The sequence below is a fragment of the Cervus canadensis genome, chromosome 23, assembly GCF_019320065.1.
Source record: "Cervus canadensis isolate Bull #8, Minnesota chromosome 23, ASM1932006v1, whole genome shotgun sequence".
Classification (NCBI taxonomy): Eukaryota; Metazoa; Chordata; class Mammalia; order Artiodactyla; family Cervidae; genus Cervus; species Cervus canadensis.
Window position 1 is genome coordinate 3,958,393 of NC_057408.1, and position 24,214 is coordinate 3,982,606.

General features: G+C 51.0%; 1 protein-coding gene across 4 annotated transcripts in view; it reads left to right on the forward strand.

Moving 5' to 3' along the window:
• Nucleotides 1-574: 574 nt before the first annotated feature.
• The window catches only part of CTIF (cap binding complex dependent translation initiation factor), a 314,234-nt gene continuing 290,594 nt past the window's right edge, over nt 575-24,214 (forward strand). Inside the window, exon 1 of one of the 4 annotated variants that reach the window (XR_006264915.1) lies at nt 575-792. The gene's annotated coding sequence lies outside the window, so the exon portion shown is untranslated. Of the gene's footprint in view, nt 793-1,084; nt 1,332-24,214 lie in introns of those variants that run through there. The other 3 variants (XM_043444062.1, XM_043444066.1, XM_043444065.1) reach the window with 3 other exon arrangements.

Here is a 24,214-nt window from a genome sequence, read left to right on the forward strand (position 1 = left end):
CACTGAGATGTTCAAATGTTAATTATAACATATGCATCTCAGTAACAGACGGTAGCATTTAATAGAGCATTAGTAACTGCCCTTGGGCCGCCCAGGGCATACACAGCGCTCCCTTTTATCTGCTCTTAGGACGGACTTAGCACTTAAGAGCCAGGAAGTCCTCATCCTTAAAGCCGTCCTGTCCCTAAAATCAAATGTTTCCGTCCTCGCCCAAGTCCCCAGTTGAGGTCCCCACGCGGGGCGGCGCCAGCGCGCGGGGGGTGGGGTGGGGATAGGACGTCGGGCTTGGGGTTTCGGCGCGGCTAGACTTGCCGTCTGGGCGGCTCGGGCGGCCTGCCCCCGCGCCCTGGCGGCGGCCCGCTTCTCCAGGGCCCGCCATCCCGGGAAAGAAAGGCGAACTACATTACCCAGCAGGCCTCCCGCCGCCCTGGTTCCTTTCATGTCTCTGCACGTGGCCGGAGGGGAGGGCGGGGCCTGGACGTCACCCTCCTACATTCTCTTTCCCTGTGTCAGAGCAGGGATCATTTTTTTTTTTTTTTTTTTCCTTCCTCTGCTCCCTCCCCCCGCCCGCCCCTCCTTCCCTCCTTCCCTTCCCTCCCTCCCTCCCCTCTCGCCTGGGTTTGTGCGCTGGGGCGCCGGAGGCCCCCCTCCGCCGCCGGGACGCGCGGAACTCGGGACGGGGAATCGGCTCTCCCGAGCCTCCTCCCTCCCTTCTCCTTCCCTGCCCCCTTCCCCCACCCCCCCACCCCACCCCGGACTCGGGCTCGGAGCGGCGGCCTGAGGAACCCCGAGGTGAGCATCTCCCCCACCGTCCGCCCCCCCTCGTGTAGTCATCTCCCGTTGCGGGTCGATTCCGGGACCCGTGAGGAAGGGCTCTGTGACGTGTGCGTGCTTACAGATAAATCCGGGAAAACCGCCCCAAACAATTAGCCCCCTACCCCCCTACCTCCTCCTCCCACCCTACGCCCGGGGCAGCCAGGCGTCCGCGCCCATCCTGCGTCCCCGCCTCTGTCGGGGACCGCACTCAGATCTCGCCCCCTCCCCAGGTTTGCCCCTTCTCAGCCGGGTTCCCTGCCAGTAGGGAGCCGTAGCCCTGGAGCTCCAGTGAGGAGGGGGGCTCTCTTGGCGTGGGGTGAGGGGGGCGCACGGTTGGAGCCCGGCTCGCGTTGGAGCCGCACGGTGTAGCCGCTGTCATGTGCCGGATTCCGACCCGGAGGGAGGAAGCGAGCGAGCGAGCGTGATTCCTCTCCCTTTTGTTTTGAAGCCCGCATTTGCTGCATTGGTTCAGGAACCGGCCAAACTTGCAGCTGTTCTGACTGTAGTCGGCGGAGGTAGGGAGCGTGGCTCCGGGTGGCGGCTCGGGGCCGGAGGCTGCCGCGGTCGCTGCTCCCGGAGGGACCCTGGGAGTGTCTTCACGCTGCCCCTCTGTCCTCCGGCGACCGATTGTGTCTGTGGCAGCGGCCGCGTGTGAGTGTGTGTGTGTGTGTGCGCGCCCGTCCCCGCGGGCGCGGAGATGTCTGTCGTCTAGACAGGCTGCACCCTCCCTCCGTCCCTGGTGAGCCCGCGGGCCGCGGGGGGCGCGGGGGGATGGGAGCAGAGGAGGAAGCCGGATCGCTGCTTCCACTGCGGTCGCAGCTTTGGACCTTCCCCACGGCAGTGATTCTCCTTTCTTTTTTTACGTTCTTATTCTTGCCGCCGCCGTGTAATCGGGCCTGGGGAACAGACCCGTCCGGCGGAGTCAGGGTTAAGTTGACAGGCTCTGAAAAGCCAGCTCGCGGTGGCTGGTGACCCGGGCCGGAGCGGAGTGGGCTCCGGCTCGGGCTCTTTAACGAGCAGGTGACTGTCCCGGACGCGGGTCCTGTTGGGGTGTGTGTTTGGGGGAGAGGGTGGTGGGCGGCGGGCAGGGGGGCGGTGGCTCGGCTGCAGCGGAGATCTGGTGCCCCGGAGGGCCGTGTGTCGGAGCCTGGGTACCGCTGGGGGAGGCGTCCCGGGGACCGCGCATCTGAGTTGGGTCCGTCTCTCCTCTGATGTTAAATGACAGTTGTGGAAGGGGGGTGGAGGTCTGAGCCCCTCATCTGGGCTGCTTTGGCTGTTCGGTTTCGCGGAGTTTTCAGGGTTGGTGTTGGGGGGAGGGCAGGCGTGAATAGAGAGGGAGATGCGGCGTGTAAAGGGGAGGGGTGGCTGGCAGCACGGTGTGCATCCCCACTCAGGGAGTGAGGCGTCGCCTCCCCCGCCCAGCTGTTTGTGTGTGTACACACCGCTCTGGCGTCTGTGCGCGTGGGGGGGGGGGGCGGGGACCGCAGACCGATGCGTAGTGGGGACGCGTTTGGGCCCCGAGCCCCCGCGGGGATCGGTCCCTCCGGGGCTCGTAGTCGTGTGTGTCCGCGCCACCGCCCGGGTTCCTTGGAGAGGGGTGTCGTGCGGCCGGGCGCTCGGGGAGACCCTGGGGTGGCGTGTGAGCCGGGTCGCTGAGGGAGGACCTGGCCAGAGACGTGCCGCGGTCCCTCTCCTCGCGTCCCCGACCCCCCCCCCCACCCCCGAACCGGACCCAGCAGGCTGGCCATCTACTTGGCGGCGCCGCGGGCTGGTCTGACTGGGCCTGGAGGAGCCGCGGGGCGCTTGTGCGTCGCGCCCCCGCCCCCCTCGCTTGACCCTTGGCCCGGGGCGCGCTGTGGGTGCGCGCGGCCGCGCCTGCTGCTGCCTTCGCAGATCCTGGAGGGAATAGGTGCGCCCTGCGCACCCGCTCCCAATTCTTCGTCCTAGAGACAGTGGGGGCCGAAGGCTGCCCGGCCCGCCGGGTCGCGCTCTCCGCCCCGAGCGGCCTCCGGCGCGGGTGCCGGGTGCCCAGCCGGCCGCAGGCAGGTCTTTGCCCTCCCGGAGCTGGGTCTCTGCGACAGGGGATTATCTCCCAGGCTCAGGGCCCGCGCGCAGAGGGAGGAAGCCACCGGAGCTGCGGGTTCCGCAGCGGCTGGGGGCTTCCGAAGGCGAAAGTGACACAGCACGAGCGCCGCTACCGCCCGAGCTGAAAGCCAGAGGAAGGAGCCGCCCAGGGGGCGGGCAGGGCCGCAGGCTGTCCGGCCCTGTTCCTCCTGTCCAGCGCCGGGTCTGGGCCGAAAACCTCAGCGAGCCTGGCTCCGAGCATTCTGGGAACGCGCGAGGAAAACTGCTTGGCTTTCAAGAAAACCCGGTTATACTGGAACAGACGCCCTGAGCAGACGTTAAGTGTTCGGTCCCTCGCGGGATGCACTCAGGTGGCCCCAGGAAGCTCCCTTAAAGTGTTTGAGACAGGATTCGATTTACACACAGATCATCTCACCTGCTGGGTCCAGTGTCTGTCTTGGATAACGTGCGCTTGGAAGCAGTAATTTTGTAATGCATCCGGGGGTGCAGTGTCACCAGTGATTAACAGATTGCTAGAATAATAACATGTTTGTATGTCTAGGCGCCCTCCCCTGCATCGCATTTGTTAAGACGGCCCCGTGAGGTATGGGGGATATTAACCCCATTTTACAGAACAGTACATTGAGGCTCAAAAAAGGAAGGAGACTTGCCTTAGATCTCTCTGTGATTTCACTTCTTAGACTGCCACTTTTTTTTCCTTTGGTTTGTTTTAAAATAATTTTATTTGTTTATTTATTTATAGCCGTGCTGAGTCTTCCTTCCTGCCCTGGCTTTTCTCTGGCTGTGGTACACAGACCTCGCATTGCAGTGGCTCCTCTTGTTGTGGAGCACAGGCTCTGGGGTACTGGGGCTTAGGTAGTTGCCTCACATGGGCTTAGTAGTTGGGGCTCCCAGGCTCTAGAGCACAGACTGAATAGTTGTGGCCCATGGGCTTAGTTGCTCCGGGTCATGTAGGATCTTCCCTGACCAAGGATCAAACCCAAGTCTCCTGCACTGGCAGGCAGATTCTTTACCACTGAGCCACCAAGGAAGCCCAGTCTGTGGCCTTTTAACTTCAGTTGTGGCCAACTTTTTTTCTTCTTTTAGTAAGTGTGGGTCTTGGCACCCTAGGAAATACTAAACCTGAGTCAGGGGGTAAATTAATGTATTTCAGTTTGGTCGTTCAGTCAGTCAGTTGTGTCTGACTCTTTGTGAACCCATGGACTGCATGCACCACCCCAGACTTACCTGTCCATCATCAGCTCCCGGAACTTGCTCAAACTTATGTCCATCGAGTTGGTGATGCCATCCAACCATCTCATCTTCTGTCTTTCCCTTCTCCTCCCGCCTTCAGTCTTTCCCAACATCAGGGGCTTTTCCTGTGAGTCAGTTCTTCGCATCAGGTGGCCAAAGGATTGGAGTTTCAGCTTCAGCATCAGTCCTTCCAATGAATATTTAGGACTTATTTCCTTTATAATTGACTGGTTTGATCTCCTTGCAGTCCAAGGGACTCTCAAGAGTCTTCTCCAACACCCATGAACATTATGAAATTATGGTATTTATTCTTTGTCCAAAAACACTTGGTTCGCTGCCAGTCCTAATGAGAATAAGTATTAAAAATGCAGATGTCTGCATTGCTATTATTATCACTTATCTGATAATTTCCAGTTGGTGAATGATTGTCAGCTTCGATGCATGCAGTATGTACCAGAATCATAACTGCATGTAATAAATACATATGGATATATGTTTCTGCAACATATGCCTGTGTTCATATGGGTGTGTTTTATGGGGTCCTTATTGAATCTAAGGTTTGTTCCTTACTGGTTCCAAAACCATGGATTTAAAGTGTAGCTCCTGAGAAACCATCCAGGTTCTACTTCCTGCCCCTTCCATCTCCAGGGATGGAAGACTTTAAAAGAACAAAAAAATTCCTACATAACTGTGTGCATTTCTCAGAGTTCAGGCAGTGAAGGTTCTCAGACACAGCCTGGGGGGTTATTAGGGTTGGCTAGGTAATCAGCTGTTCATTTACAAATACATATTGAGAATGTTTGTGTATCTTGAAGTACACGTGAAGAAAATTTAACAGTTTAGCCCTGCTTGCCAAAACATCTTTTAGCTGTGGAGATAAATGTAAGATTTTGAGTCCAGCAAATGTTTGTTGAGCACCTTTCCTGGGCTAGATACTGTGTTTGGGGCACACAGAGACAGGATAGCAGAAACAGCTAAGTTGCAATGCAGAAAAACAGATGATTCAGAGCCTATAGGAGGGAACAAATTGTAAATATTTTAGAGCACTCACCCTGGGACTTAGTCAATTTCACATATGTTGGTTGCAAGGAACTCATAATGCCAGTCTCTTTCCTATAGCAAATGCAGAAAGAAACAACAGAGGAAGAAGAGCCTTATTGCTCTGAATTTCAAACTATTTGGAACCTGCCAGGTGGGCCTTGGAGGTCTGTCCTTCTGTAGAAGTTAGGAGCTCATGGGAGATGACCCTGAAGCCAGCCCACAGGTTAGTCTGCTGGGCAGTGAGGAGCAGACACATTGTCCTCCAGGGTCCTGCCCCAGCTGTGATGGGCTGTGATAGCCTGTCTTCAGTGGCTTTTGATCAAAGTCTCAGCCAAGCCCTGCCTGAGTTTAGTAGTTTCTGTCTCACAGGTCTGTGTAGATTTTCTAATATGAGTCTGCTTTTTTTAGCTGTTCATTCCCCAACTGACTTCTGGGGTCTCTGACACTCTTCTCCAATTTCGTCTCCGTTTTAGGGTCCACTGCCTTGTTTTAAGTTCACAACTTGAACAGGGAAGCAGGAGGTGGTGGTTAGGATGGGGAGAGAATTCTGAGCCCAGAACGATAACAGGAGGTACAAACAGACGGGCAAATTGCAGTTTCTGGGAATTCTCCAGACCTGATGACGTTTCTGCATAGCTTACCCAATAACGCGGCAGCCCCTTTTGATGCTCTTTTGCAGGGGTCCTCTACCTCCGGGCCTCACTGCTGACTCACTGGTCACCTGAGCTCAGCGGTTCACATTCAGGCTTTACTCTTCTGCCCTCCTGTCTCATCCTGCATGCAGTTTAACTTAGAACGTTGCTGTCACAGCGGCCTTCTCTCAGAATTACCGCCATGCCGACTATCGACCGCTGCCTGTTACATCTGAATTAAACACAGGCCAGAGCCCTGGCTCAGAACAGACTTAGAACAGACACATCCTGAGATCCAGGCGCCCAGGGAGGGCGTTGCTGATAAGCTGAAGATCCTGAAGCACAGAGACGTGAAATGACTCACCCAAAGTCACAGGGAGCCGTTGGCAGAGTGGAACAAGAACTACTAAATTTTGATGTCTCATTTAATCTTCCTCTGTACTGTGATGCTTTCTTTTTTTAAAAAATTAATTTATTTTTTTAATTGACAGATAATTGCTTTACAGAATTGTGTTGATTTCTGCCAACCACTGTGATGCTTTCTGGAAAGAGGTGGGGTTCTTACTTCCCGAAGAGTGAAAACGCTACATCTGTTTCTTTCTTTTGGATTCTTGAGATAGTTTTCCTTTGACACTGGTCTTCTTGCTCTGTCTTTCATCTCTAGCTCCCAGGAGTCTGGTGTATTTGGGAGAGGGTTTTATGCTTGGGGCCTTCCAGTGCACTTAAGTTTGGTCTGTGGCCTTCCCTTCCCCTGGCGGGGTCCTTAGGAACCTCGTAAAGGTGTTTACCAGGCTGTTACGTACGTGCCTTTTTCTAGGAGGAGGATTCACAGATTTCATTTGATTCTTAACCTGACTCAAGTAAGGACAAGAACTACTGGGATGGGGGTAGTGGAGCTGGATGGGGGAATTGATTGGCACTGGAGACAGTCACATTGCCCTACACTTGACTTCGCATTGACCTCATCTGCTTTTTACAACAGTCCTGTGAGGCTGTTATCATTGTTCCCATTTTGCAGATGGGGAAACTGAGCCTGTTAGTTTCAGTGACTAATGGTTAGTGATGTGCCCAAGTCACACGTAAGTAGTAGGGCAGGCATCTGATCCCAAGCCTTCAGACTTCAAATCTTGTGTCCTGGGCTGATGTGGTCCACACGCCGCATCCTCATTACAGTTTTGTGAGTGGAGGGTCTCAAACTTTTTGGAGCTTAAAAATTCTTTTATAGCTCCTTCTTTGTGATATCCACTGCTAGTCGATGTCCAGCCAGGGAGTCAGACCCAAGTCCTAAGTTACCCAGGGAGTGGGATGGATAAAGTATGGGAGGCAGATGTCATAGCAGTGATAATGTAGACTGGGGCTAGTTTGGGATGATTTTATGGAAGAGCTGAATTTGGGAGTAGGTCTGGGGTCATGGAAGACGCCATGGCAGAGGTTTTCAGCTGGGGCCATGACCCAAAAGGGGTAAAAGGGAAATTGTGCTTGAGCAGAGTGGAGCTGACCAAGGAGGTTGGGTGGGTCCTGCAGTCAGAGGGGGCTTCTTGTAGTGACTGGGCTTTTTCTCTGCCCTGGCGCTACAACAGTGAAGAGGCACAACCCTCCTGCCTTCAAAGAACCCACTATCTCCCAGGAGAGACAGATGCTGAAACAGTTAAACTCAGCACGGTGCGGTGAGCGCAATGGTGGAGAAAGTTGCCTGCCAGACAAGGGCCACCTGTTCCAGCCTCAGAAATCAGAGAGGGCTTCCTTAGGGAGATGACGAAGGCGCTGAATCTGAAGGTATGGAAAAGAAGGAACCTGGAGAGGAGACAGGAGAAGGATGTTTGGGGGAAGGAAGGAGCGTGGGTGCAAAGGCGTGGAGGCCTGAGGCTGCCTGGGTGTAGGAAGGGGCGGCAGCAGGCTGGTCAGGGACAATGAGGCGTACAGAGCCCAGCTCTGAGGACCTTAAGAGCCTGGCAGGGGACCTCTCATTTCGGCAGGGCGGATGGGACTTACAGCAGAGTCCAGCCACCCAGCCCTGGGCCAGAAGCAAGCATGACTGGGAGCCAGGCGGCCCCTGGGCCATGCGTCAACAGCAGGCTCCATGCAGGGTCCAGTCCCTGGAGAGGAGGCCTGGAAGCAGGGCTGTGTGGATGAGGGTAGAGGAAAGGTCACATGTTAAAGCCATCTGGGGAGTCAAGTCTGCAGTTTTTAGTGCTTAGCTTTGGGGGATAAGGGAGGAGACCCAGCTGACTCCCAGGTCTCTGGCCTCCTCGACTCAGTGGATGGTGACCTTTACTGGGGTGTGACCTTCTGGTGGTGGCTGGAGCAGGTGTGCTGGGATGGTGCGGTGAGTTTAACGTAAGACATGTCGAGTGGAATCGCTGGTAGGGTAGTCCAGTGGAGCTATCTTCCAGACCATATGCAGGGTGGAAGCCTGAGCCAGAGGTGTAGGCAGGAGCTGCAGTCCTGGGAGCGGGGTGGGGAGGCTGGTGGCGGGACGGGACCGCCATGGGGGCTGCTGTAGACAACCAGAAGACCCCTTCCTCCCGTCATCAGAGAAACCTTTGTCACACCGGGCCCGCTGTTGTCAGGGAAGCCGGGCGGGGATGCTGTGTCATGCTGGAGGCCCAGCTGGCAGAATCCGGAGAGACGGTCGAGAGCGTGCCTCAGCTGGAAGCATTCAAGTGCGTTAGGCGAGAGGCTTTGTCATTTTTTAGCAACCCTGGTGAGATCTCTGTCCCAGGCTCTCAGGCTGAGAGTCGAGGGCAGGGGAGACCTGTACCTCTGCCCACGAGTCTAGCTGGTCTGGTCTAGTTGGGAGACAAGATGAGGCCCTGTGAAGCCACTAAACAGCTGTGACAACCTGGGCAAATAGTGGGCTGCACGTTACATGGAAGAGGTTTGCAGGAATTTCTCTCTTGCCATGCTGCATTTTTATAGAGCTGCTGTGTTTCGGGCCGAGCGCCAGTCTTGCCATTTTTGAACACCCAGGACCTACATGGTAGGTGTTCATTGTATGTATTTGGATCTGCAGGGATGTGACCAGAGTTTGTTGTTTGGTGCCGGGCGGGGTGGGGAGGGGGGAGGTCAGCCAGGGGAGGTTCCTGTGAACAAGTCCAAAGGGGATTCCAACACTGATTTAGAATATTTTTAGTACCATAGTGGAGTTAAAATCTTGAAAACCTTCCAACTACCAAGCACCTAGAAATGTCGTATGAAATACAACTAGCATCCTTTCAGAGAAGCGCTGAGCTCCTCATTTGGAAGGGTAGTCCCCAGGGAGCTCAAAGCGGAGCATGAAACAAGCGCTGATGCCAGGCCTGGCCTGGAGGTAGGGGTGGCTGTGGGCATCTTGAGGGGTCTCAGAACCAAAGGCTGTTGAGCCCTTGACAGCGCCTCCTCCAGGGTCCGAGGTGAGACTGAGAGTTGGCGTGGAGGGCCCTGCCTGAATCGGGCCCCTGCTAAGGTGTGCAGGCTTGGGAAGACGGTGGAATAGACAGCTGCCCTCTGGCATAGAAGCGGGGGAGGGGGAGCTTGTCTGTCTTGGCCTGAATTTGGGGGAGGGGAAAAATCTTTCCGGGAACCTTGAAACCTCAGGCCTATTGTAGCTTTGGATGGCCACTGCACACGGCTTGGGGCTTCCCTGGTATCTCAGATGGTAAAGAAATCTGTCTGCAGTGCGGGAGACCCGGGTTTGATCCCTGGGTCGGGACGATCCCCTGGAGAAGAGAATGGCAATCCACCCCAGTATTCTAGCCTGGAGAATTCCATGGACTGAGGAGCCTGGCAGGCTACAGTTCACGGAGTTGCAAAGAGTCGGACACGACTGAGTGACTAACACACACACATGTGGTACAGAGGTCCCCAAGGAATTAGTACATAAAGCCTCTGGGGGCCAGGGTCTTTTTGCCTGTGGGCTTCAGGCTCTCAGGGGTGCTGGGAAGATCCTGGGGCTCTTCACCCTTCACTGACTTGGATCGCCTCCTTGGAGAGAAGCTGCAGGACCCGGGAGTTCCTAAGTGAGGAGGAGGAGAGAGAGGCCTTGATGGGAACCTTTGATAGGGGCCTTTGTGACCCATGGACACTGCAGAGGGCATGTGCAGGACTCTGGAGAAGGAATGTGCGGGCCCGAAGCTTCATCTGTCAGCAGAGGCCTGCAGACAAGCCTGTCCAGGAAGGCCTCACGTCCTTTTCACTGTTGATTCAGGCTGGATCTTTCCAGATGAGGCTTCTGCCTAGGTTCCCCCTCAGAATGTGTGTGTATGTATGCTTAGTCGCTCGGTCGTGTCTGGCTCTTTGTGACCCCGTGGACTGTAGCCCACCAGCCTCCCCCTCAGGGTACCCTGGGCAGTTTCCAGCTGCTCCTTCCCATTGTCTACCCTAAGCCCAGAGGCTTGATTTTCTTGAGTTTTGAACTCGGGAGACATCTTAGAGGTCACCTAGTAGGCCTCCTCCCTGGAGTGGGAATCCTGTCTCCACCAACACTTGCTCAATGGCTTCCCGTGGCCGGGAGTGTGCGGCTTTACCAGGCAGTGCCTTCCCTCGTCAGAAGGCTCTTGCAGCAGGAAGGCCTCCTGTGAGCCTCAGGCGCTGCCAGACGGTTTCCACCCATCACCCCTTCAGCTGCGGGCTGTCGGGAGAGATGTTTTGGAGGCCTTTCACCATCCTGCTCGCTTTTGCTGGAAGGGCCTTAATTTGTCAAGTTAAGATTCTGTGAGAATCGAGCCAGCTTCCATCCTAACTTAGCAAAGAGGGAGCTTTTGAAGCTGAGATGTCAGGTTTGCTGAGCTGGCTGTGATGTAGAAGTTTTGAGAGGTTGGCTCAGTGCTTTTCAGATTGCGATGAGAGAAGCAGTTCTATCCTCCAACCCCAGAATACATTTTGGTAGTAAGTGACTCGGGAACCTGATGCAGGGAAAACGTGAAAGTCACTCAGTCTTTGTGACCCCATGGCCTATACAGTCCATGGAATTCTCTAGGCCAGAATACTGCAGTGGGTAGCCTTTCCCTTCTCCAGGGGATCTTCCCAACCCAGGGATCGAACCCAGGTCTCCCACATTGCAGGCGGATTCTTTACCAGCTGAGCCACCAGGGAAGCCCAAGAATACTGGAGTGGGTAGCCTATCCCTTCTCCATCGGATCTTCCCAACACAGGAATGGAACCCGGATCTCCTGCATTGCAGGCGGATTCTTTATGAACTGAGCTATCAGGGTTAACTGAGTGTTAGGTGCCCTGGAAGTGCTACGTGTTCTCTGTATGTGTTACTAAGTAAAAGTAGCCTCTGTGAGGGAGAGGAAGGGAGGCGGAGACATGGAAATACCCAACTGTAGTTGTGATAATTGAGCCCGAAAGTTATTCAGAAGGAATGTGTGTGGTTCCATCCGAAGTGGGTGGGGCAGGCATTCCTCACACTGTTCCCTTATAGGGCCATCCCCCGGGGAAGGCCGTGCCCTGATCTCACCATGAGCCAAGAACCCAAAGGCCTTTGCCGTATTCATGGGTCACTTGGGGAGCTACTTAGAGTTTGCACCATGAGATCACAAAAGTGGTCTGCTGGACAGTGTGTGTCCCCAAGCAGGAAGGTGTTGACAATGACAGTGTTTTCCCAGCATGCAGTTGATTTGTCTCTGGGTGTTGGTCTACAGCGCCCTGGGCTCTTCTTTGAGGAGGCCAAAGGCTTTCTGCTCCTTTGCATCCCCAGGTCAGCTGGCATCTGCGGGGTCCATTTAGTCAACAGGTGCCATGTGGGCTTATGCGGAGCATGAGCTGTCTTTGCCCCGGGATTGCATCAGCCAGCTGGATGCCCGGATATCCTGACAAACCCAGTGGTGAAGGTCAGGGATTCTGGAAAGGTACCCAGTTTCTCCTCCCTCTAAAAACTGTTCTCCGTGTTCACATTTTACTGGCTTGCCCCAGACCTTTTAGCTTTAAGACTCTTCTGTTAACATTTGGTTCAGTTTAGCAGGCGTGTTATCAGACGCCTGCTGCGGGTCAGAGGAATTCGGCTGAACCTGGCAGGGTCCTTGCCTCCTGACTTCATTTTGGTGGGGAAGACAGAATGGCCTTGTGTTCGTGTGGTACAGAAAGTAGGGGGAAAAGAAAAAGAAAAGTGCTGAGGCAGCCAGAAGTAGGATGTCTCCAATTTTTTTGTCCAAATGGAGGCACCTTTGAGAGTGAAAGGGAGGACTCAGAGGTAAACGGGGACTGTCCTGGGCAAATGGGGGCTTATGGCCACTTGGGCCTGGGAGGGTGAAGGTGTGTGGGCCGTACCTGACAGCGTTGTCCGTCCTTTGTGCTACAGGATGCACGCGGGGATGCTCTATGGGAGGGGCTTGGCTGCCAGAGAAACTGGCATCTGTTTCCTGTTTTTCTCAGGGGCTGGAGAGGAAAGCTTTATCTGTGGGAACTGTGGACCACGAACTCTGATGGGATTCGGTTTAAGGTCACGAGGTTTCATCTTATATCGACCTCACTGTGATCTCAGTTTTGGAGCCAGAGATGGACATTTGGAGAGAGGAGAACCACTTGGCTTGCAGAATGTTATTGGCTGCAGCCGAGAGGACACCGGACTAACAGTCGCTTAGAAAACAAGATGTTTATAGACCTAACTAACCAGAAGTCTAAATGTTGTGGGTTCTAACAGTTGCTTATTTCAGTGGGGCAGGGATAATTTTAAGCATTCATTATAACCTTGCAGGCAGCCATTTACAGCATATTGGCTCAGGCTTGTCCCCTCATGGTCACAGCATTGCCGCCACACTCCACCTATCACTTTCTCATGTAACTGTATTAGAAGGCAGGCAGGCAGGTGAGTTTCTCCATGTGTCTTAAAAAAATATTTTTCTTTTCTTTTGAAGTATCAGTTCAGTTCAGTTCAGTCACTCAGTCGTGTCCGACTCTTTGCGACCCCATGAATCGCAGCACGCCAGGCCTCCCTGTCCATCACCAACTCGCGGAGTTTACTCATACTCATGCCCATCGAGTCAGTGATGCCATCCAGCCATCTCATCCTCTGTCGTCCCCTTCTCCTCCTGCCCCCAATCCCTCCCAGCATCAGGGTCTTTTCCAATGAGTCAACTCTTCGCATGAGGTGGTCAAAGTACTGGAGTTTCAGCTTCAGCGTCAGTCCTTCCAATGAACACCCAGGACTGATCTCCTTTAGGATGGACTGGTTGGATCTCCTTGCAGTCCAAGGGACTCTCAAGAGTCTTCTCCAACACCACAGTTCAAAAGCATCAATTTTTCGGCACTCAGCTTTCTTCACAGTCCAACTCTCACATCCATACATGACCACTGGAAAAACCATAGCCTTGACCAGACGGACCTTTGTTGTATAGTGATGTAAAATATTGCATGTTATAGGTATATAATATGTGTGCTTCCCAGGTGGCTCAGTAAAGAATCCACCTGCAATGCAGGAGACCTGGTTCGATTCCTGGGTTGGGAACATCCCCTGGAGGAGGAAATGGCAACCGACTCCAGTATTCTTGCCTGGAGAATCCCAGGACAGAGGAGCCTGGTGGGCTATAGTCCATGGGGTTGCAAAAAGTCGTATAGTTGATGTATAATGTCTGTTACAGGTGTATAATATAGTGATGCACAATTTTTAAAGATTATATTCCATTTATAGTTACTAAAAATATTGGCTGTGTTCCCCATGTTGTACAATATATCCTTTTAGTTTGTTTTATACATGCTAGTTTGTACCCAAGCCCCTATACTTACTTTGCCCTTCCCCACTTCCTTCTCTCCACTGGTAACCACTCGATTGTTCTCAATATCTGCGAGTCTGCTTTTTTGTTATATTCACTAGTTTGCAGTATTTTTTAGATTCCCCATATAAATGATATCAGATAGTATTTGTCTTTCTCTAACTTATTTTACCTAACGTAATGCCTTCCAAGTCTATCCATGTTGCTTAAGTGGCAACATTTCATTCTCTTTTGTGTCTAGCTAGGGTTCCATTGTGTGTGTGTGTGTGTGTGTGTGAGTGAGTGTGTTTCACATCTGATGCATTCATCTGTTGATGGACACTTAGGTTGTTTCCATATCTTAGCAATTGTAAATAATGCTGCTATGAAAATTAGGGCACACGTATCTTTTCAAATTAGTGTGTTTTTGTTCTCTTCAGGAGTAGAATTGTTGGGTCAAAGGGTAGGTCTGGTTTTTTCTTTTTTTTTTTTGGCCCCACCCCGTATTTTTTTGTTTTTTGAGAAACTTCCATGCTGTCTTGCACAGTGGCTCTACCATCCTTATGCCTTCATTTATCAGGTATGAAAACCTTTCCCAGAATCCCCCTGCTAGTATTTCCCATCAAGTTACATTGAAGAGACGTGGAGAGGGGGATGATGGTTGGGTAAGTAATGATTGTTTGCCTCACCAGATTTCAATATGATACTAATTATTTATTTACTTGGGGACGTATCAGCTTTATTGAGAAATACTTTCTTATAAAATAATTAAAAATACTTCACACGACTAGTTATTTATTTAGACTGCACCACTTGGCATATGAGATCTTAGTTCCCCAAGTAGGGATCAAACCTGTGTCCCCTGCAGTAGAAGCATGGAGTCTTAACCACTGGACTACCAGGGAATTCCCCAAAGTAAATGTTTTATAGTATAAGTGAGATACAGAAGAAGAAAAGCAAATCCATCCCCTGGCTCTGGCAATGAATCTTCTTTCTTCCACTATAATATTGCCTTTTCTAGTAATTATTATTTCTTAATCTGTAGATAGGGCTTCCCTGGTGGCTCAGCAATAAAGAATCTGCCTGCCAAGCAGGAGATGCAAGAGACGTGAGTTTGATCCCTGGTTTGGGAAGATCCCCTGGAGGAGGAAATGGCCACCCACTCCAGTATTCTTGCCTGGAAGAAAATCCCATGGATAGAGAAGCCTAGTGGGCTGCAGTCCATGGAGTCTCAAAGACTTGGGCATGACTGAGTGACTAAGCATGAGTTATGAATGGGTAGATAGTATGGGAGCGTACGACACTAGGTGTCCCATGGATGTCTTTTGTGGGGTCTCAGCTAGGTTCTATGCCCCCTTTCCCAGTAGCCCCTCTGAGTTCCTGTCACTTGGGCCAGGTGGAGAAGCCCAGCAGAATTGTCCAGAGGAAGGGGTCCTATGTTGTTGGTGGTCCTGACAGCAGGACTGGAGATGCATGAGGGGCTTGGCTGGTCCATGGCAGCCAGCAGTCACCTTTGCAGGCATCTGTGGGGATTGAGGGAGGAAGTTGCTTCTTAGTGTGGCTTGGCCACTAGGGATCCTGCAGGGTTACTTCTCCTGCCCCTGCTGATTGAGAACTCTGGTCCTGGTGAAGGTAGGTCATGGGAAGATTATGGTGGACACCATCTTCCCCTCCCCAGACCATCATGCTCTTCTACAAACAGACAGCTCAGGTCATGGGAAGGCTGCCCAGTCCCCTGGAGCAAATAAGTACCCTCTGGGCTCTTCTACACTCTGCTCCTGTGGTCAGTTTTGTCCCCCTCTTCCATCCCAGCCTTTAGCCTGCACATCTTTAGTGCACTTCGCACTTTGCATCACTGCCATCATTCATTCTTTGGTTCTGCTCTCTGAGATCAGAAGTACCTAGAAGGTCATAGCCTGGTCTGAGTCACTTGTGGATTTCCCACAGGGCTAGGGCAGTGCTTGCCACAAGGCCAATGCTCCAAGAACACAAATCTTTTCTAAAGCAAAAGACGTATTTGTAGCATGAAGAAAGGCAATTGTTCACTTTGGACATCTCTCCAGATTAGAAACCAGTTTAGTGTGGTACAGCACAGTGCCCTGGATAAGGATTTGTGAGTCTCTACATATTCCTATTCTAAAGAGGAAGAAAGGTAATCTATCATACAGTTCTGGGTTAAATTGTATCCCCTCTAAGTGTGTGTTGTTGGGCTTCCCAGGTAATGCAGCGGTCAAGAATCTGCCTGCCAAGCAGGAGACGTGGGTTCGATCCCTGGGTTGGGAAGATCCCCTGGAGAAGGACATGGCAATGCACTCCAGTATTCTTGCCTGGGAAATCCCATGGACAGAGGAGCCTGGCAGGCTACAGTCCCTGGGGTCACAAAGAGTTGGACACGACTGTGCAACTAAACAGCGACAACAAGAATATGTTTGTAGTCTTAACACCCAGTACCTTGAAATGTGACTGTATTTGGAAATGGGGCCCTTAAAGTGGTAATTAAGGTAAAATGAGGTCCTATGGGTGGCTTTAGTGCAGTGTGACTGGTGTCCTTAAAAGGACGTGAGGACACAGATAAGACACAGACCTAGGATACCTGAGACGACCATGTGAGGACACGGAGAAGGTGGCTGTCTGTGAGCCCCAGAAGAGGGCATGAAAGAAACCCAGCCTGCCGGCACCTTAGTCTCAGACTTCCAGTGTCCAGAAATGAGAAAATGGGAAAACAAGCTTCCCTTGTTTTGGCTACCCTGACTGTGCTATTTGGTTATGAAAACCAGGTTCCAAAGCCAGGCCTACGTTGCTGTAGAACCTGGACTCTTGGCACTGTGAGCTGCTGTTTAAGCAGTGGAGGAGATATCTGTCAACTCAGGGATTGAACAGGTGGTATTTCTACTAAAACCCTGGAGCAATCCAACAGTAACTTTAAAAACCTAGCATTTGTGAAGTATTACTGTGTTGAAGTGCTTAGTGAGCACTTTACATGTGTTACCTTAATTAGCCTTCTATTTTATAGATGTGACACAGAGGTTAAGTGATTCACACAGCTAATAAGTGACATAGCGTATTTTGCTATGTGAGTTTTGTACTTCAACCATCACGGCACAGGGGTTGACAGACTATGCTGAGGTCCTCGTGTGGTATTCTGGGAAAGTCATTGTTCATGGTGTGCGGTATGTGTGTTAAGTCGCTGCTGCTGCCGCCGCTGCTAAGTCGCTTCAGTCGTGTCCGACCCTGTGCGACCCCGTAGACGACAGTCCACCAGGCTGCAGTCGTGTGTAATTCTTTGTGACCCTATGAACTGTAGCCTGCCAGGCTCCTTTTTTCCATGGGATTCTCCAGCAAGAATACTGGAGTAGGTTACTATGCCCTCCTCCAGGGAATCTTCCCAACCTGGGGATCAAACCCGCAGCTCTTAGGCCTCCTGCATTGACAGGTGGGTTTTTACCACTAGTGCCACCTGGGAAGCCCATTGGTTGTGGGTCTGCCATTAATAACTTGGGTGATCTTGGGTGAATCACCAAACATCAGGATGTTTTCCCCTTACTGAGCCCAGGGACTGGATGAGATACTGTCTCTCTGATTGGTGCCTTCGGAGGTTCCTAATGCCAGGCCTCTAAGGCAGGGGTTACATCCTCAGCATGGGTTGCCTTAGGGAAGGAGTCATTCCTGTGACGTCATCTCAGGCATTTGTCCACACCTGAGGTAGCAGCTCCAGATCCGCTTGATAGGCAGTTTGGACCTGTGGTCTGACGGTTTGCTCCTTCCCTATAAAATTAATTTTTCAATAGGTAGAAATTATCCCCACCCCACGCCAGGCCCGATTCTAGGTCTTTTAAGTCTGCAGGCTTTGAGTTATATCAGCCAAAGGGTGTGGGGAGAGTGTTGCTGATAAGTGATGTGATGTGTTTTCTGCCTCTAGGTTGACTGCAAACTCATTCATACCAGAGAGAATCCAACCACGGGGGCAGCACACCTTAAGAGCCCACATTCAGCCAAAGACCTCTGCGTCTTTCGCCTTATCTTGTTTCCATTCCCCCGCAAGACCCAGATAGATGGCAGGTGAGGGTGGTGGTGAGGAGGGGGTGGTGGCCTGGTTCTAGGATTGCACAGGCTGAACGCAGCATGGTAAGGACAAGGGCGGTGTGGGCTGGGCTGCTTGTGGACAATCCTGGGGGCCTGGTTTTAATCCTCTGGCAGCCCGACCCCTGCTTTATCCCCACAGGGTCTTAATGATTTTAGTTACCTCATTAGAGCCAAGTTTACTTAATGCATCTGGAATAGATTTTAAAACCAGAAAAGCAGATGAGTGTCTTTCAGAGTTCGCAGTTCCCCAGCTGCCTGCTCATGATCTCTGTAGATCTGGAAGCCCAACCTCTCTGGCTCCAGCATTCAGACAGCGGGGATGAAGCCTTCCGATCCTAGTGGCTGAGGACACCCTGAGGACCCGGACTGCTATGGATGGGTGGTCGTCAGAGGCACCAGGGTTATTACCCTGGCACTCTTGTGAAGAGTGGGAGTGGACGGGGCTAATGCACTTCTTCTAATGTGGGAATTGAAGCGGGCAAAACTAGGTGACTTGGCCAAGGTCACATACCACACGAGTCAGTGAGAAAACAAATTAAGGGCTGGTTCTCCATTCAGTAAGCCTCCTTTCTCTGCCTTAAAGTGTAGCATTCACTGTTGGGGAATATAGGCTGATTTTCAGTCGACTTATCTAGGAAGCCACATATTCATTTTAAATGTGCATTAAAGAAAGAATATGTCACTAGTATATGAAACTTGTGATTTCATTATTGCTTAGCAGGAAACTTAGTTTAATAAAAGTCAACAAACTCAACAATGATGTTGTACCTGGTACCCAGCTAGCACAGAAAACTCCAAGGTGGTGAATTTGGGGGAAATGCTGCCAAAATCAAGTTTGGGTTGGGTTTCTGTCACTTGGCACTGGGTGAGTTCTGAATAATACATGACTGATTTTAGCCCAAGGCTATCTCTTTTCATGTAACAAATGCTGGTTTCTAAGTATTGATTTACACAAAACTTATATACATAAGATTGTAGTTTGGATTCATGAAAGGAAAGTGAAAATCACTCAATTGTGTCCAAGTCTTTGCGACCCCATGGACTATAGAGTCCATGGAATTCTCCAGGCCAGAATACTGGAGTGGGTATTCTCAGTGGGTTTTCTTCTCCTACATTGTGGGACGGATTCTTTACGAGCTGAGTCACAAGGGAAGCCCAAGAATACTGGAGTGGGTAGCCTATCCCTTCTCCAGCGGATCTTCCCGACCCAGGAATCGGACTGGGGTCTCCTGCATTGCAGGCAGATTCTTTACCAATTGAGCTATCGGGGAAGCTGTCATGAAAGGAGGTTATTACCTAAAGAAAACCTGAGTAAATATTTTTATAAAGCAAAGAATCCTCTTTTATATGGATAATACATGTTTTCTTTCAAAAGCAAATTTAGCCTTTTAAACAATAATTTCTGTTATCCAGGATTTTGATAACCAGCAACTTCTTTAAAAAAAATAAGTTATTTTTGTTTATTTTTGGCTGTGCTGGGTCCTCACTGCTGTGTGAGCTCTTCTCTAGTTGTGGCGAGCAGAGGCTATTCTCTGTTTGGAGTGCGTAAGCTTCTCGTTGCGGTGGCTTCTCCTGGTGCAGAGCATGGGCTCTAGGGCGCTCCGGTTTCAGTAGTTGGAGCTTGTAGGCTCAGTACTTGTGGCTCCTGGGCCCTTGAGTGCAGACTCAGTATTTGTGCACAGGCTTAGTTGCTTCTCGGCGTGTGGGATCTTCCCAGACCGGGGATCAAACCTGTGTCTCCTGCATTCACAGGCTGATTCTTTGCCGCTGAGCCACCAGGGAAGCCCCCAGAAACTTATTGCTACTACTGCTAAGTCGCTTCAGTTGTGTCCGACTCTGTGCAGCCCCACAGACGGCAGCCCACCAGGCTCCGCCGTCCCTGGGGTTCTCCAGGCAAGAATACTGGAGTGGGTTGCCATTTCCATCTCCAATGCATGAAAGTGAAACCAGAAACTTAATCAGTACCCAAATAACTTTAGCACGATGACAGTTGATGTATTTGTCAGAAAAATCATCTTAGCATCAAATGTGCTGCAATAAAGAATGTTCTGTTTGACATCCTTTCTCCAACCAGTGATAAATACTCTTGTCTAAGTTAACTGAGGGCTCCATTTTAGAGCTAATTCATCCTGGTGACCCTGACAAAGTTTAACTCTCTCTATTTGAGTAAATTCTGATCATCTAGAAGAGTTATGTTGAAACTGAGGCAATCACTTGTACCACCGGACTCAACATTTTCAGGCCGAAATATTCTGTTCCCTGTTGTGTTGTTGACCATATTTTCTGATCCAGAAATCAGGACATGCATTTGCATATTTGAGATTAGGACTTCTCCCACCAGTGGTCTTGTATATAGATTGGGACTCTGGGGTCTCATTCTCAAATTTGTTGATGTGCTTATGCAGATTCAAAATTCCTTTTTTTTAAGATAAAAATATTTGTCCTATCTTCAGAGCCTTCTGAGACCTACTTTTTCTCTATTTTACCCTCAACTATCTTAGCTCCTTGCAGTTCTGCTCCCAGTACAATGTGTGTGTGGGTTTTCTACACCACCAGGCATTCTCTGACACCAGCTGTGTGTCCTACAATATAACTCAGTTCTGACTCTACCTACTTGGGGACAGCATCAGATCCCACAGGTTAAGGGCTCAGTCTCCCACCCCAAGCTTCAGATGCTATGCTTCTGACTGGCTTTCAGTGATCCCTCTCCCTGGGTTCTGCTAATTTGTTAGCAGCTCACGGACTCAGAGAAACATTTTACTTGCTGAGGTTCAGAAACAGTCAGGTGGAAGAGGTGTGAAGGGCAAAGTATGGGGAGAGGGCTCAGAGTTCCCATGCCTTGCTGGAGTGCACCCGTCTCTGCAAATCTCCAGATGTCCACTGACCTGGAAGCACTCTGAACCCCATCTTCTTGGGGGATATTAGGAAGGCTTCATTACTTAGACATGCTTGATTAAATCAGTGACCATTGGCAGTTGATTCAACCTCCAGTCTCTCTCCCTGGAGGTCAGGGATGGTACGAAAATTTCCTACCCTCCAGTCACATGGTTGGTTACCCTAGCAATCAGCTCCCATCCTTAAGTTTCCAAAAGTCACCTCATTAACATAAGCCTAGTTGTGGTGGAAGGGATTTGTTTTGAATATCAAGACACCTTTATAACTCTTATAAATTCCAAGTGTTTTAGGAGCTCTGTGTCAGGACTGGTTGAAGACCAAAAATATATTTTTTATTATATAGCACATATCACATATGTTTTTTAATATAACAACATTAAATCTGGGGTCTGCATTCCTACCCTATCCCCCGAAATCCTAACAAACAAAAGAAAATTTTGCTGTGTTATCTGTAAGGGTAGATAGCTTTGTGGCCTGAGCAAATGATGGAAATTAAGAAGCCTAGTCTGGTTACTAATGCTGTGTAACAAACAATCCTAAAACCTAGTGCCTTAAACAGCGTTAATCTTTTATTCTGCTTAGGAGCCTGCCACTTGGGCAGGGCTCAGTAGGTACGACTCACGTCTACTCCATGTGGTATTGGCTGGGATCGCTCTACCAAGGCTGGAAGATCCACTTCCAAGACAGCTTGTTTCTGAGGCTGGTGAGTTGTGTTGGCTTCGCCTCCATGAGGCTTCTCCATGGGGCCTCATGGGCTTCCTCAAAGCATGGTGGCTAGGTTCCAAAGGGAACGTCCCAAGAAACAGGAAGGAGAGGCTGCGATTTCCCAAAGGCTTGGTCTGGAAACCTGAGTGTCTCTTTCATGTTTCACGTACCATCCTTGCAACAGCCACCAAGGCCAGATTCAAGAGGAAGGGACATAAACCCTACTTCTTGGTTGCAGGGGAGGTGGTGTCAGAGATTTGGGGTCCATGTTTTAAACCACAGGAGGAGAGGAATGTCCTGCCTTCTCACAGACCTTCACCGAGGTTTAGAGTTCATCCTCTTGCAGTCTTTTATGTGCAGGTGAAAAAAGAAATGTCTATAAAACTTTGTTTAAACACAGTTACAGTTAATAAATGTCCCTTTTATATTCTAGCCCTTTAAAAAGTGGCTTCCCCTTGTCACAGGTATGTGGGCGTCTTCATTTAATCAGTCACTCCCAGAACTGGCTGACGTACAGGCATGTAGGCACTTGGCCTTGCGGGGCGGGAGGCCTCCCCAGGCAGCCCTCGCCATGGTTATTGGCCTTCCTGGAGCAGCTCTACTGTGGCAAGAGCCTGCACTGGGCCACAGCGATGAACGGGAAGACACTCCGGCCCATGCCCATCTCCGGGGGAGCCCAGGCCGTATGGCGGATGGACAGCAGTGGCCTCGGATCCCTTGTTCTCTGGTGTCCTGCTGCTGGTGAGACAGTAGGGGCCCATTCGCTCTGCATGCAGGGTGGACTTCTCTTTTCCTTCCTGGGGCTCTTGATTTTAGAGTGTGCCTTGGCCTGGAGGAAGCTGGGTTCCAGCTTTGTCAGACAACTCCCCACTGTGTTCTCCTCATTTGTGCAACAGACAGTTTGGTCCAGTCCAGGGGTCAGCAAACTACAGCCTGCAGACCAAGCTAGCCCAATGTCTGTTTTCCTAAGTGACATCTTATTGGAGCACAGTCATGTCTTTTGCTTTAAATACATCTGTAGTTGCCTTCTGCTGGTTGCAGCAAGAGCCACATGGCCCACAAAGCCTGAAATATGAACTCTCTGGCACTTGACAGAAAGTCTGTAGACCCCTGGTACAAAAATAGTGATTTTCAAACTTCATTTTAGCTGCGTGGTTCTTTCTTCAAATAACTTTACCAATAAAACAGATCAATTTACCAAGAAATCAATTCATTTTACTGATTTACAATAAATCAGTTCCTCTAGTGCTTATGCCAGGTGCTCTACCAAGTACTTTTAAATTATCAACTGGTTTTCATTCTTATAAAAACCCTGTGAGATGGATATTGTTACCATTCCAGTTTTAGAGATGAGAAAATTGAGACAGTTAACAGAGTTTACATGACTTGCCTAAGGTCACACAGTGAATAAGTGGCAAAGGCAAGCTGCGAGTTTAGCAGTCTGGCTCCAGAGTTCATGTTCTTACCTGCTCCGTGCTGCTCACTGGTGGCCTGATGTGCAGAGGGAGGTGGGATGACTAGGTCTCATAGGGAGATGGTCAGCATCTTCCTCTCATCCTCTGGCTTCTCTCCCTGCAGCCCCCAGGACCCCAAGGACAGAATCTGATAACCCCTGGAGGCTCTCAGGTTAGCAAATTTCTAGGATCTGTGTACCTTGATCGGGTTTCTTCAGGAAGAGTCGATTCTGGTTTTTGGGAACTCAGGCGGGCCTGTAACTGTGGAGAGCTCTGTTCCCTGGGAATGAGGACTCCTGACAAATGATCGTCATTATGCTCAATAAAAATGAGTGCTCAGAGACCAAGGTCCAACATTTCAGAACCGTAAATGGAAGAAGGCGTCTTTCAATTAATTGCAGTGCCCCCAAACAAATATTAAAACGAGTAAATCTGTGTGGAGTCAGTTCTCTGGCCCAGAGTGATTTACCTTCGAATTGAGCTATAAAATTCTGCAAGGGCCGGCTTCCCACTCTGAATGTCCCCTGCCCAGCTCCCTACTACCAATAACCCTAAATCAACCTGGGGGAGTTAAAAGATGGGGGTGGCAGCATTTCTTCGGAGAGGTGGGAGCCTGGGGCTGCAGAGGGGCCCTTGGGGGTCTTTCCTGTGTGCATAGTAGCTGTCTTGACTGAGCCCACCTCCCTCCTAAGAGGCAGTCTTCAGGGAAAAAGTGTAGCCTTCTCTGACCTTTGGAGCTGCCGAGGGGGAGGGTGACTCACGTTTATTGCCAGTGGGAAGCTGACCTTGATCTGGGGATAGTTTGAAGGTGATTGGGATCTTGAAGGAGATCTCGGTTTCAACCATGGTTTGTGTTCAGCGTTCCCGACCACCACCACCTACCCCCCTACTGCCTGCCCCACCGCCGTGTACAGAAGGGTCTCTCCTGAGGTTTTTGCTGTCCCTGCCTTTTCTCCTAGGTGTGTGCCCAGTGGGGCTTGGGACCCCCTAGGGTGTGTAGGGTGGGGTCTTTCTAGGTACTCCACTGTGCTCAGGGCCCCTGGCTCTGCCTCCTCCCCCAGCCAGCACCCCATCTTCTCCTGCCCAACACCCCACCCTCCCCAATGATGAAATTATCTTCCTGGCAACCAGGAATCCCAGTGCCTTCTCAGAGATTTTCTGTTTGGAGAAAAGACTTTTTTTAAAAGTCTTCCAGTTTCCTTTTGGCTGCTTTCAGGCCACACTTCACTGTCTCTCGGTTTATCCAAATCAGGGTTTTCTTTATTCTCAGAGCCAGCTTTTTGTAAGTGCTCCCTCCCACCAGCCCCTCTCTTTGCCTTCCTGCCTGTTTTAGGCGTGCCTGGGCTTGCTGGTCTGGTGTCCCGAAGGCGAGAAGGTCCCAAAGCAGAAGGGGCTTTTGTGGGAGTGGGTGGGATCCCTGCTTTGCTCAGATGCTTTGCGGGCTGCCTGGAAGGGTAGCAGGGGCCTTGTGGGTCTGGGAGTGAGACTGCCAGTGTGGGGGTGGAGGTCCTGCTAGGGTGGGGTCGGTGGGGCACAGGTTTTCTGTTCAGAGAAAAGGTTCGGGGCAGCTCCGTATGCTGCAGATGACCCCTGCCCAGGC